This window comes from Uloborus diversus, chromosome 10, assembly GCF_026930045.1.
Source record: "Uloborus diversus isolate 005 chromosome 10, Udiv.v.3.1, whole genome shotgun sequence".
NCBI lineage: Eukaryota > Metazoa > Arthropoda > Arachnida > Araneae > Uloboridae > Uloborus > Uloborus diversus.
In genome coordinates this window covers 104,868,387-104,883,901 of record NC_072740.1, presented here as the reverse complement: position 1 = coordinate 104,883,901, position 15,515 = coordinate 104,868,387, and the positions used below count along the sequence as shown (strand labels likewise).

General features: G+C 32.4%; 1 protein-coding gene across 2 annotated transcripts in view; it reads right to left on the bottom strand.

The window, feature by feature from the left end:
* The window catches only part of LOC129231438 (uncharacterized), a 181,034-nt gene extending 168,830 nt beyond the window's left edge, over positions 1–12,204 (bottom strand). The window contains exon 1 of one of the 2 annotated variants that reach the window (XM_054865754.1): positions 12,132–12,204. The gene's annotated coding sequence lies outside the window, so the exon portion shown is untranslated. The remainder of the gene's footprint in view (positions 1–12,131) is intronic. The other variant, XM_054865753.1, reaches the window with a different exon arrangement.
* Positions 12,205–15,515: the final 3,311 nt, after the last annotated feature.

Genomic DNA, 15,515 nt, shown 5'->3' with positions numbered 1-15,515 from the left:
CAGAATACAGAAACTCACCGACTCTCATGGGAGCCAAATCAATCTGGAATAACCGTTGTTGAGCCGAAGCCGAGACACTTAGTCAGTCTTTAGTCTGGTAGCTAAAGTTTTTTTCACAACAATGAAAAGTGCATTTGTAAAACTTATAGCGATGCAGGAATGTTTTTTTTTTTTTGCAATGAAACTTGATTTTCTTAGAAAGTGGATAAAAATATGTGAACTCCTAAAAAGTTCCTCGGAAATAAACAGCAGCGTAATCATCTTTACAGTGCAGTCATTAAAAATGTAAGGATTAGAAATAAAAATGGATTGAAGTCCAAGTATTCTGCTCTTAATTCAGCCAATGGAGAAGAAATAATTCTAGAAAGATTTACATTGAACTTTTTCTGAATAATGGAAATTTTCGAGAACCTCTTTGAACGTAAAGCAATACAACCATGATAACACTTCCTCTTCTGTATAAATCACTTTTTCACAATGTCAGAACTTTCCAATTGTATAATCAGCAAAGAAGCAGTATATTTTTGCTCTGAATTATTAAGTATGACAGCTGTTTGTTGACAAATAATAGTCAGGACGCAAATATAACAACAAAACATTTAACTTTCTCTTGATACTAATTGTAACATTAATGTCGGTATGACTCACATAAATTAAAAATAAATACGTTGATGCGCTACTGAAGTATAAAAAACACCTTCATTAGAGCTTAGATTTTTGAGTTTTTCGATTTGAGTTATTTAATTAGTACCCCTTGAATATCCAAAGAATGTACCTACTCCAAAGCTCACAACTCGATTTAAAAATATGTTTGGATTTTAGTGTACTGCCTAAAATTGTGAAGCATTTGACCGTTACAATTCGTTAAATTATTGAGTTTTCACTTTGCCCCATGACAAAAAAGAATAAAAAGTGAAAATTTTCCACTTTTTTTGAAGGCGCAAATTTACTGCCAAAAATAAAATATAAAGTTTAAATACAAGTTTTATTACAAAATTCATTGTTCTTTCTTTATACACTGTAATTTTGAAAACGAATTTCCTATTTGTTCACTTTGAAAAAAGGTAAGGAATCCTAAATTTTCTACTTTGCCCCACATTTCTTAGATTTTTTTAACTCGACGTTTTATATCTTGCTCACTTAAACATGTAGCCGTATTAGATAGTCCTAGAATCAAAAGCAGTAGTTTTTTTTCATTTTCGTTTTGTCAAATAATTTAAAAAGAAACTTGGTTGTATACCTAATACATTGTTATTTACAAAAGGAAATAATAACCTTGCTCATAAGTGTCCGAGTTGAGTCCAAAACCGCAGCAATCTCTGAGTTATTAAATTTGTACTGTTCTAAGTTCGAAAGAAAAACATTCATCGCAAAGAAGACGAAAGGAAACAATAGAAGTCCATTTTTCTTTCAACAACGATAAATTAAAGAAAGTTCTGCATCCCATATTCTCCGTCCATCCAAAACAAAACAAATAAAATAAAAATAACGTCAACAATTCAGGAAAAAATATAAGCTGCAGGAGTATTCTTTGCATTGGAAACTAAGAAAATTACTTTATATTTATTGCATCCTTAACCTTTACGGATCTTATTTCTTATAGTAAATACTATACTTTCCTGAAGCTATAGGGTCTCAGAATTGAATTTTATGATGGGAAATTTTGAGAAACCCTACCTTCCTAAAAATACTTTTTCAAGAACATATGCGACTATTTTGCACCTTAGCATAATATTTTACATTTTAAATGTGTAGTTTTAATCAAAACTTACAATTTTGTAAAGCATAATTTATCGAAAATAAATTTCTAATCATGATAATTGTTTTTAGAAAATTAGGAAATACTTTTTGGACTCATTTTTTTCGTGTAAAACCAACAGTGGTTTCCATTTTGTTTTTCTTTTAAAATTCTTCAATGTTGCCTGCTAAAGTATTTTACTGTTATGTGCATCGATAAAAAAATGATTTTCAAAACTCCATTAGAATAATTCTTGAAGTAGTACATTTAAGATTAGGTGATAAAAAAATATCTAGGTTACTAGAATAAGTAATGGTAACACGTTACTAGCAATATTGTTTCTGAAGTAAGAAATATAAAACAGTATGTGTGCGAAACAATTTGCTGTCTAAAGTGAAACTTTTTTAAGCTATTATTAACAAGTTGTTGTATATTAATGATATTTATGTATGTTTCGTTGAAAATTATTTTCCTTTGTATAAAACCTAAAGCTATATCGACTTCGGACACGTACGCACAGTCCGGAAGACATTGCAGCCACCCAAACAGACGTGCACAAATTTGAATTTAATAGTTAGAAGTGCCGCCCGTGCGTTATAAAATATTTCTTTTTTTGCATCAAAAATGATATTTTGAAATACTTAAAAAAAAAAAAAAAAAAATTAAGTCCGCAAAGAGGTTTATCATCAAGCCCTCTTTGAAGTTTTAACTTGAACGTTTTGCGGACTAACGTTACAGAATCATTCTCACTAAATGGCGCATTCACATATAAATTTCTCGTAATCAGTAATCATCATTATCATATTCCTAAAATGAGCGGGACACGAATATGAAGAGTTGCCATGTTAATGTACTAATCATACAGTAAATCGGGCAATTAAGCCTCAATTGATATTCACATAATTCACCCCACTACCTCAGGTTAAATGCCCTACTTGAGGCAATATCACCAAGTTTGTAAAAATAATCAAAAATTAAACAAAATTCAACTATGAAAATCAATGCATATCGTAACATGAGCAACGCAAAAATTTATGCAATAACTGAGTTGCTTAATGCATGTTGTCAATGCGTAATAATATTGTAACATATAATAATTTTAAATTTCTGGAAAATATAGCTACTGGGATCTTTTACATATATTTCGATGCATTTGCATTTTGCAATATCTAACGTTGTTCCTGCGACCATGCAATTGTTGATTTTTCAATTTACTTTACATTTCGGAACTAGAAAATACAAGTCATACAAAATCAAGTTTTATTAATCCACAAAAAGTAACATTTTAATTAACTGTAAATAAAATAGAAACTTATTTGTAACCTTCTGAAAGACAATTGAAATGATGCGATTATCATCGCTGCAAAAGAAAATGGAAATGATACCATTTATTTTTTTTTTGCAAATGCCTTTTACATGTGTAATGCCAAATTACATTAACGTACGCGACGCTGAATTACACGAACTCGGAAATACGTGGTTTCTTACTTTTTATCATTGCCAAGGCAATTATGCCAATCATTTGTTTTTTTTTAAGCATCTGTTATATACATATATTTTTTTCTTTTGCTTTAAAGTTAGCGGGCACATTTTCTACTTACGTAGACGACTCACACTGTGCTCTAATATTTTTTTCTATTTGTTGGTTCGTGGTATTGTCTGTTTACATCAGTTTTTAACTCGCTATAGTGTCAAGTATTTTCAATGACAATTTTTTTCTTTTATTTTGTTACGATTTCTCATATGCTGTAACTTTGAGTTTTTACTGTGTTATATATCTGAAAGGTGAGACGCAATTTTTGGGTCAACAGTGCACCAAATTAAGGCTATTACATATGAGATGCTGACGTATGATACGTCAGCACCTCTTATGCAGTGTCTTTATGCTTGAATGTTTTAGCATGCAGCCTCAATTGCAAAAATCCACTATGGTTTATGAGCACTGAACAGTTGCAAAAATGGCAAAAAACGGTAAAATCATCTTTTCCTTTAGGGCACCATGCACCAAAATTTGTACAATTAATGTCCTCCTGGTTCAACCACTCCACACGAAATATTGTTAAGCGATGCAATTTCGCCATTATAATTCCACTTATTACAACGAACTACGTTTTAACATCATACGGAACTAACATTCCACGATCCCAAAATTCCACAAAAAGAAAAGATTGCAAAAAGAATATTAAAACATTCCAATCAGAAAATGCACTGAACGCAAAATATATCAACGAAAACTATAACCTATTCCTATTCCTATTCAGAGTCACAACTGACTAAAACTGTATTTATGTCGAGGACTGCATACTAAGTGTCTTGCCTCCATTATTTTATATACCGATAGATGGCAGCACTATAACCGGATCGAACAGTTAATGAGAATTTAGAACTAGGCCGTGGTAGCCTGATCGGTAAGGCATTGGACTCGGGGCCGGAGGGTCTCGGGTTCGATCCTCGCTGGTCGAAGACCCACCGTCGTCATTAAAGGGGACTGGGCGACATTAAATATGCTCGCGGTCTCAATGTCCTCCAAGTGAAACGATACCTCTGGGGGTGCTAGCACCAGGTAGCTATTAGCTCTTGAACTAGTTCTAAATTCTCATAAACTGTTCGATCTGGTGATGGTGCTGCCATCTATCGGTATATAAAATAATGGAGGCAAGGCACTTTGTATGCAGTCCTCGACATAAATACAGTTGTAGTCAGTTGTGACTCTGAATAGAATAGAATTTAGAACTAGTCCAGGAGCTAATAGCTACCTGGTGCTAGCACCCCCAGAGGTATCATTTCACTTGGAGGACATTGAGACCACGAGCATATTTAACGTCGCCCAGTCCCCTTTAATGACGACGGTGGGTCTTCGACCATCGAGGTTCGAACTCAGGACCCTCCGGCCCCGAATCCGACACTCTACCGATCGGACTACCACGGCCCAAAAACGATAACCCATAGACTAATAATAAGAGTAGACCGAGCTTTCTCATTCTTGCTGATAAAGAAAATTGGTTCATAGATGTATCATGTGACTAGTGGAAGGGCTTGGCGAAGACTTTGGCAGCATGGTTGCTAGATGGCAGCATTATCTATAGTTTGGCACTCGACATGTATTTTAAGACAATGTGTTTTCATTAAAAAAAACTTCCAGGTGCAGAGATTGAACTGTTTTTCTTTTAGTTATGCATTATTTTGACATTAGTAATAGTTTTTGATCAGTTTTCGGTAACTTTTATTTCTTTTGGAGCTGTCAGCGTTGGCGTGAACGAAATGGCGTAAACGTTTTGCGTTAACGCAAAAATGTACTAATCGGTATCTTAAATTGAAACTGTAGGTAAAAATCTTACCGTTTGCTGATTCCTCTTGGTCGCTTGCATCTTTTATTGCTTAGAGAGTTATTGAAATTGACTAAAGAAAATGCACAATACTATCTAAACGAAAAACTCACTATATTAGCAAAATATTTACAACTTAGAATAACAAATTTACAAATCGGACTCCATAAAAGATCATTCTTCCGTGTTCCATCATTTCTATTTATTTTATTTCGCGCTGGCGTCGATCGTCTGCTACGATTAACGCCCGCTGTTGCTAGGATATCCACCAGTCACATGGTTTGGTTTATGAGCAGCAAAAGGGTTGCCATAGCTCGGTCTACTCTTATTATTAGTCTATGCGATAACCATGATGGAAAACAAAAGAAACGGCTGTTGCCAAACGCAAAATTCTAAAACCAACTAGATTTAGTTCTCGAAACCACACCCACTATAGAGTGATGTCACATTGCTGTAGCCAATGAGAGAAGATGCCTGTTGTAGAATTTAGTCAGTTGAGTTTTTTAATTTGAAATTCGTTTGGGCACGTACTGTCAGCGAGAAATCCAATGTCAGTAAGTTTATTTACTATTCCTTTTAAAAGATATATTGGGTAAAAAAAAACGGGAATATTGGAACGATACGACAATTTTGAAAAATGTAGGAAATATAGGACGAGTTTGATGCTTTTTTTTTAAATATAGGAAATGTAGGACTACTTCGACCCCTGATCCGGCATTTTGGTTCTATATTTGTAGGGAACAGAATTAGTGTTTGTACAAAATCCTCGTTGTCATAAAACTGGTGCCCAAGATTTAGTGATGTTGCCAATTTGATGTTTGAATTTTTGATTCTGTAAACGGGAAGAAGATTCAAATAATATAAAATATAAACAAATAAGGTGTGAAAAGGAGGTTCATTTCAGCAAACATTTCCCAAAACCTTTTTGTTAAATTAGTGAGAAAAATTATCTTTCTAGATTTATCATAAGTGACATTTCACTCAACTTATCATCATGTGTTTCACGACATAGCAACCAGCGAATATTATAACGTAATTATAAATACTAAAAACAAGTTGGCCCTCAGGTGGCTCTAAACCAAAACGTCGGATAGTTCAGTCTGTCATTTGCAAGGGTTCGTAGTAGATGTTCAGATATGGATCTCAAGCACATAGTGTAGCAAAAAAATGGGAGTTACCGAGCTACGGGGCCAAAGTTACTAATAAAAAAACATTCAACACCTCGTTTATTAATTTAACTGGTTGCTACTTGACAGTATATGTAACGTAATATTATTTATGTATTAAAGCAGAACAAAGACGTCAATTCATACATAGATGGAATAAATAATGTCTTGGTTATGTAAAAAAAAAAAAAAAATCTAAGAATCCACATAAATTCATGTAATTCAGGGTAGCTCTCGTCGATGCCATTCTGTATTACGCAGTTTAAGAACTTTTATAGAAGGAAAAAAATACATTATTATTTCCATTTTCTTTCGCAGTGATGCTATTTACGGTTGATTTTATAACCAAGCGTATAGTTTAAATTTGCTTCTAAAAAGTTGTCATGAAGTTTTTATTTTATCAATAGCTAATTCTATCATAGCTTAATGAAATTTAATTTTATATAATGTCGTGTAAACTAAAAATGCATAACAAATTAAAAAAATACTTGAGTAAAAGTATTTTGAATGTGTTAAAATGTATGTCGAACATCTAGTAGCCTTTTTTTCTCTACAGTTATTATGTGTTATAAGCATTTTTTCGCATAGGTGAAGAACATTATTGATCTTGTTTACGAGGGCATTAATATTTACTACGTTTCTTGTATTATTATTTGTATTGATTGGCATTTATTTAGTTAACTGAAAATACTTTTTGCTTATAATGATAAGTTTCGAGGCTTTCCCTCAAATAGGACATTAATCCTGATGTATTGAGGCAAATTTTCTGACTATAAAGGTAATTTGCTCCAAATCTGCAATTTTATATTTTTGCAATAAAAAAATGTATTCGTAGTTTTGTTGATAATAGATTTTACAAACTATGGACACTATATTAAGAGAAGCAGGAGATGTTATCTGTTTTTTTCCTTTATTATTATTTTAATTTTTATTATTACTTTAATTTCTGCTTAGGTGGGACATGATTGCCCAACTTACTCTAAATGCGTTTCTGCTTTATCTACCAGTTACAAGTATAACAAGAAATATTATAACTACAGAATTTCGTCTCCGACTGGTCCGAGGTCCTTTCCGTCATCTTGTCGCGAAAGCCTTACTTGCCGGATAGTGAATTTTGTATTAGAGAGCCTTAAAATGCCGTAATATTCTCGGTTCAATCAATAAATGAAATATAAGCATTGAAAGGTACTACATATGTGATAAATTCGTTGATTTCAAGTTTTAACTCTGATGAGTTACTGTGCATTCAAATTACATGTCTTCCATTTCCTCCGCTACCAAGTCACGACCCCTTCCCCTACCAGAAACTTCTGACGTAAAAATCAATTTTGAGCAATAGTGCAATATTATAAGTGATTATATTCTTCTGTTACTCGATTTTCCTCCTTCTTTACATTGAAATTAACTCCCACTGTTTAAGTTTAAACTATTATACGGATCTTCAAACGGAAGAGAAGTTGTTATTTTAGCATAGCATGAAAACTACTGATAATTTTGAGCTCAAACTTTTGATGCCCGTATAAAATATCTTCAAGATTGATTTTCCATCAAAATACAGTACGGTTCCAGATTTTTTTTTTTTTTTTTTAAACATTGTGAGATGATTTTTTCGGAATTTAATTGTGAAGAAATGACAGGAGCAAATAAAAGAAAACTCAGTATGCAAAGTTAAACGACGGTTGTATTCGCAAATAAGTGATATATCCGAGGGATTCTAATAGAAAATTTTAAACATGATACACATTTTTGTATGAAGACGATACATAAAAAGCAATCAAGTAACGGGATTATGTGGAGTACATTCTGTTTGAAAAAGTAACACCCTACATGTATCTCTAGGCTTAATTGTCTTCGAATAAAAGCCTGTGATTTTTTTTTTTTTTTCGATTTATGTACAATAAGAACAAGGCAGCGTAATAAGTAGGCATTCAATCTTTTTTTGGTTTTAAAATTCAAGTTTGTGAACTTAAATTGAAAAGATATATACTATATTGGTCAATAATCAGGTAGTAAATATGCAAAATAGATAATATAAATGTGCTTCTAGTTAAAGAATAGCCCCGAAAGAGAGACATATTACTCATTTAAGCAATGAAAAAATGTTCAATATAAATTTAAGCAGTGCAATTTAATAAGGTAGTGTATTATACATGCTTTCCATAATATAAATTAATCTGAAACTACTGGAAGTAGCAACACTATGAGAAAGTTCCGAAATGTTACAGGATTTTTCCAGATAACGTTCTGGTATTTCGCGGGTTTCTTTTGCTTCCTATGGAAAAAAAGTACAATTTCAAAACGTTTCCTGCATTGCTACAAGTTGCATGAAGACAGGCTTATTGGTGGGAAAAATATTAGGGGGGGCCGGGTAGTATTGTCGTTTTTCTTTAAACGAGCGTTAGCTGATTTTTCTAAGTAATTCTTTATCTTCACGCGACTTGTCACTGAGTTTCAAACTTGTACACAGGAAGAAAATCCGAAAAACTACTGCTTATTCCGGTGAAACATTTCGGTATTTCACGCATTTTCGCACACTGAAAGCGAAAAATAAATTCCTTTGTCAAAAAGTTTTCTTAATTGCTGGAAGTAGCACGAATGCAGACTTCTCACTGTTGTGAAAAATATTTTAAGCTACCAGTTTAAAAATAAAGCGCATTTAATAAGTGCATCGGATCCCATTCTATCAAGGCACATCCAGGTGACTAAATTCTTTTGCGATTAAGTAAGTTTCTGGATTTCGTTGCTTAGCAAGCCATCCAGGCAAGTGAATAAGTTTCCGGATTCCGTTGTCTTGTAAGCAATCGAGATAACTAAACGGTCAATGCGAGTGAAATAGTCTCTGGATACTTTTTTTTTACAAGAATAGCAGGTAAGTTAGGATTCATGGTATTTATATGCCATTCTGTCATCGCTTTGCAATGAGGCTTTTGGATCTTTATTCTCAAAAGAGAATGGGACCTAGCAATTATAAAAAAAAAAACCTATTTTTACTCTAAAGGGTTCCAGAGACATGACTGGGTTTAACCGGGAAGGTACCGAATTTTTCACAAAGCTTCCAGTATGATGCCAATAAGGTTACTGAATTATAGCGGAAAACATTCCAATGGACAGTATTCACCTGACGTAACTGCGGGTAAAAAAACCCTCACTGCAGTGCATTGTGGGAACTGTAGCAGACGAAAATCCGGCACTACAGCGTATAATAACACTCGCTTTTGTGTGGCTTATAAACTCTTCTTTCTATTTAAAAATGGGAGGTTTTTTACGTTTTTAACTAAGAAACGTTGTTAAAGAATGATGAACGATTCATTTGATACGAAATACTCTCTTTATTATCGTATTTTCATGGGTTTAAGCCTCTTTGGTTTCTTATCAGAAACATGGTGAAAACTCGAATTCTCTTTTTATTTTCCCTGTTTCTTGGCATTTTCCATACATTCGTAAGTCTTTTTAAGCCCTTAACATGTTCATTATGCGCATGAAGTCCAGTAATCCTTAAATAAAACGAGTTTATTTAGCACTACTGACACTACGTAATTGGTCAAAATACCCGCAGACGGACAGCTGATGGGACCGTTGCCAAACCGTGAATAAGGTCCATATATGATACTTTCAGAAAATAGTCACATTAGTTGCGCATTATTTTTCCATTAACGCTTCTGAATTGAGTGTTAGTGACAAATAGAAGCAACAATACAAAGAAAAAAATATTAGGACACATACGTAACTGACTACAAGGAGAGAAGTCTGTAATCTAACGCTTTTATCTGTCGCACGCTTCGACTAACTTTATATGACAGTGTTGGTATACCGCTACATTTACACTATCTCAATCTGAAAAACCAAGGCTCGAAGGAAGATGAATTTGGAAATTTTGAAACTTATACGGCTTGATAATGGGGATGAATAGAGCTGCTATATCTGACTTCTCTCAGAAACGTTAACGGTGGTTATGAGTAGATTCAAAAGTGGTTGAACATATATTTCAATGCATGACAAAGAGGCAGAACAATTATCGTATATTTTCCTCTGCCAACTCAAAATAAATATACCCCATGGAAAATAAATGATTTAATGCATTTATGTTCCCGAATGTTGATTTTCAGAAATGTTCGAAGAACTAGAAACTCAGAATAAAGGAAGTTAAAAGGAATGCCTTCTTTGTCCGCTCAACAATTTTTAAATGCAATTTATTAAATTAAAATACACGAAATTATGATCATGCAGATTCAATATAGTATTTATATTTATAAATAAATATAAAGAGATTAATATTTTTTAAAAGATAAATACCTAAAAAATGTTTGCCATTCCTCGAGCATATTGGGAATGAAATGTATCAAAAGAAACCACGAAAAACAATCAAATATCATAAAAAATAAGCATTGGTTTTTCTAGTATTTTCGAGTTCAAATAGTCTGAACGTTTCGATTTTTTTTAAAAAAACATTAAAACACTTTTTTTTAACAGAGCGGAGAGAATAAACAAACCACTCATTTATCGTTATTACACAAATTAATGATAGTTTCCCTTTTTTAACCAAACGTTAAAAGTTTCAATCAATAGCCTAGGTAAGCAATTAATTAATTGAAAACACAATTTTGCAAACAGTGCAAAACATATTTTTACATTACAATTGAAGTGTAAATAGCATGAAACAACTGCAAAATACGATGGATATATTTTTCTTTCAATATTGAAAATAATATTTTCTACTTAGGACAACACTATCAAAAATGCATGACTCCAAGTTAGACTAAAATAAAACCGTAACATTTTCTAGAATGTATGAAAAACGGTAAATATACTTTCAGTGGGACTGGAGCATGTGAAACTATTAAAAATATTAAAAGGTAAAGAACTAGAACTGATAACATTTTGAAAGAAAAGTCATGTTTACTGATTTTTAAAATAGTTTAAATAAAAAATAGTAATAAAATATAAATATTGTATTGCATTTTATGTACTTCGCTATTTACTTGATTACTCCTGAAAACAGCAATTACGCAGTAAATAAAATCGACATTCAATGGACTTTAATAATTTACATATCAAAAGCTGAAATAAAATGATCGCACAAATAATTATCAATAACTTACCTTTACAAAATAATAAGTTCTCTTATTTAAAAAAATACATTATTAAGAGTTGCTAAAATCATTGCATTAATTGTGTAAATACTTTATGAAAACTTTTATAATAAGTAAATTCTTCGTTTCGTAATTGTTCAAAACCCGTGATTACCTGTTTTGTCAAATATTTTTGACTAAAAGTTTAATAATGAAAATAAAAGGCATATTATTATTTTTGTGAACGTTTTTATTTACTCACCTAATTTTGTAAGCGCATTGCGAAGTAAGTTAAAACAACACAAAACAAAACATAAAAATTTACTTCTGAAAGACTAAACCAAGGCGATTGCACAAAAACTTACCTGGTTTACCTAATTAAAGCCGTCCAAACATTTAAAAAGAAACATAAAAGAAAAATTATTGTTGCATTAAATTAAAACAGATGAAAATACATTTTCACTGATTTTACAATCATTTTTTCCCGTACTAAACTAAACACGCATGCTATTACTTTTTTCTAATATTTTTTTACAATGTCTTGTCTTTTTTTGATACCCCATTTACGAGTAAGTTAAAACCTAATAAAATAAACGGAGATAATACACTTTTCAAAAGCTTAACCGATGCGATCGCACGAAAAATATTGTTCGATTTTTCTGCGCGAAAATATAATCTTCTCCCAAAAAGAAAGCGAAAGGTGCGGATAAACTTATCGGGTGCCTGTTGCTCTTAGAGGGAAATAATAAGTAAAGTAAAATCACAAAGCGGAGATGGAATTTGAGAAAATTCCGGCAACCCTACGATGATTAGAGATGAAGAAATTTCCTACCTGAAGCCGTATTCGGACTCCGTTGAATCATTTTTCCAAAAACTAGGAATAAAATTTTGCCGCTCCTTTTCCCACGCTGGAACTTGTGGATATGTAGCCTTAGTTGATGCTCACTTGCTTAAGCTTACTGTCTCTCTTATCATGCCATGTGACTCGGAGGAGGGAAGCTCATTGGTCGAAATCCGGCTGCTGACGTCATAGGCCCAGGATGCAGTCCAAAATGAATCGTTACACACGAATTCGTTCGGCTTTCTATTTGGCAATGGCTCCTGCCCGTGAATAATTATTAATTTCTTCACTTTTACCGCCAACAAAATCACAGCATAAGAGAGGGAAATGAATTTATTTATTTCATTTTGATTTATCATATTTTTGCCATTTTTTGAAGGGAAAAATAACAATCAATGCTTGTAAAAATGAATAATTATACATGTGATTGTTTTCTAAAATTTAGCGCAGTTTACATTCTTATATATTTAACACAATCACTCTCAAGATACTGAAAAAAAAAAAAAAAAAAAAAATCACATGCTCTAGCCAATCAATAAGCAATTATTGACTTTTATTAATTCTAAACAATGTAGTGCTTTTAATATCTAGCAGTAATGTATTTTGTGTTTTTTCCAAACAAGAAAAAAAATCACATATTTAAAAAAAAAGTAGTAAAATCACAATTTGTGTTTGTGGTGCTAATGCAGTTTGCACTCATATTAAAATGCAAAAGTACTGTTCGGAAAAATATGTGAATAATCTGCTGGTAATTTGTGCATTAATAATTTTGTAGTTTTTTATTGCAATTTGTGCACAGTTGATTATATATATATATATTATATATATATATATATATATATATATATATATATATATATATATATATATATATATATATATATTTGAGAAACAGGTGATCTGAAGGAAGCTTAAAAGCATAAATATTATACAGTATTTCCTACCTTTTTTTGTTTCTTAAAGCATAGTACTAAATTAAAAATTATGAATTCATTGTGATTTTAATTTTTTAAAAAATAAAATTCAACTCACGTGGCATTAAAACTTTTATTTAAATGTATTACCACCATTTAATACTTCAATTTATTCAGTGTTTATCGCTTAATCAATAGTCGGCACAAATTAATTGCACTAATAATAGGGGACTTTTCTTGCATGATTTGTTCTAACAAATGTGAAGTATTGTGAGTGATGATAGAATTAATTTAGAGACCACATCTATTCATCTACAACGTTTTTGAATTTTACGTGTGATGATGATAGTTTTGAAAGCCTTTTTGGCAACAAATGTCTAGTCTAACTATTGGAATCAGAAATTATTGATGGGGGGAGATGGATTTATTAGCAGTGATTTCACGTACAATTATTAGTTTACTAAGATAGGGGATTTTAAATTCCAAAGCACTGCGCCACTCACTGCCTAGTATGATAATATTACGCTATTTTAATTACGCGATTAAGTGCACTGAAAACCTATATTTTGAGAAGCATACATAATAATATAATTAATTGCGCGCATAAATTAATTGCTTTTCCTAATTAATTTTGCTATTAGATATTTTAATATATGTGTTTAGAACATACTGTTATTTTTAAAGAACTAACGAAGACAAAATAAATTCAATATTTTAAAATCATAAAATTCCGCTTTTGATGTACATTTTCTTTAAAAAAGAAGTCTGCATGTCGAGTTAAATGGCTTCTATTTTACTGTTATGTTATAAGCTGGTGTCGAAAGTAGCGTATTGATTAAATGTTTCGCCACTTGTTGCATTGGGCTGAAGGTCTGAAGTTTTACCTGATTATATTTTGTATTCATTATACACTTTAAAAATTTTGTAACTATTAAAAATCTCTTTGTTTTAAAACGTCTTTTTTTTCCTTGAAGCAATTTAATATGTTTTATTTATTACAATGCCGACATTTCCCCGATATTTTTTCAAACTGAAAATTGATCTAAAGTAATGTTTTAGTATATGCGTAGACTGTAAAAGCGATTCAGAAGCGTTCCTGCAAAAAAAAAAAAAAAAATAGCATCTAATAATCTCCCAATTTCTGCCAACAATATATTTTCAAAAACCAAGAACGTTTTCCGCTAAAAGGCGAAACCTTCTTGAAATTATCCTTGATTCTTTCTGAAGGCTTTGGAAATATCCCCGGTTATAAGGGCAGTCTGAAACCTTAAAAGGAAATCAGGTACGTTTAACGTAATATGATTAAAACCCTCCCGCATTTACTAAAGAAGCTCCAGAAGCATCAATGCATCCATGGGTAAAGTTCATGCAGAACTGCATGTAAGGACCACACACCTCCCTTGTCTGCAGTTATTGCCCTGCAAAACTGCCGCTATGCGGAAACTTATTCGCTCCAGACCCGCTTAAAAAGAACCGGCTGACCTATCCGACATTTTGGTTCCATGACAGCTACTTCTCCAACCCTGTTTCAAGTATTTATAAATACGTTTTAATAGTTGCTGGTTGCTACGTCGCATAACAATTGCTGATAAGTGTCACATAAAGTAAATCTAGAAAGGTAACTTCGTTCACAAATTTAACGAAAGTGGAAATTGTTTACTGTAATGCACCTTATTTTCAGATCTTATTTGTTTTCAGTTTGCATAAATCAAATCTTCTTCATTATTTACAGAATAAAATATTTAAGCATGAATCAAGCAACGTAACAGAAGCTGGGCCATCAGTTTTCTACAATGAAGATTTTGTACAAATACTAATTTTGTGGCTAGAAGCCGGCTCCCCCAACAGAATGGCTTTGATTGAAAACTCAGCGACTACGGACGTCTTGCCATCAAAGCCCAGCCGATGTTCATATTAAGCACGCGCAGTCAATCTGTAAACCGGTAGATAATGCAGACTTTTCGCAGTTGATAAAAATATATTTAGCCACAGGTTTAAAGATTGACTGAGCGTGTTTAATAAGTAACAGGCAAGGAAGTTGTTTAAGTCTTACTTGCAATTCTACCCTAGCTTTGGCCTTGGTTCAGTTGAAGCTTCTGGAAATTTCTTATTAACTAAGGTTACAATTACGTTAAAACAATCATCGATTACATTAAACTTACTGAACTTCCCATAAAGGTTCCGGACTGGCTTTAACCACGGGGAGATGTCCAAAATATTAAGAGCTATTCAAGGATGGTTTCTGGAAGGTTACTGACCTTTGCGGAAAACGTTCTGGTGTTTTGCAAGATACGTTACTTGCAGTTACATTGCAACACCAGCTACTTTGCATTGGAAGACCTCCAGCAGAAAAAAATCTAAAATCACTAAAATAAGAAAAAAAAAACCCTTTCACTGTGGCATCTGCAAACAGTAATGGCACAGTAATAAACACTCGGAACTCACTGAATGTCTTCTTTAT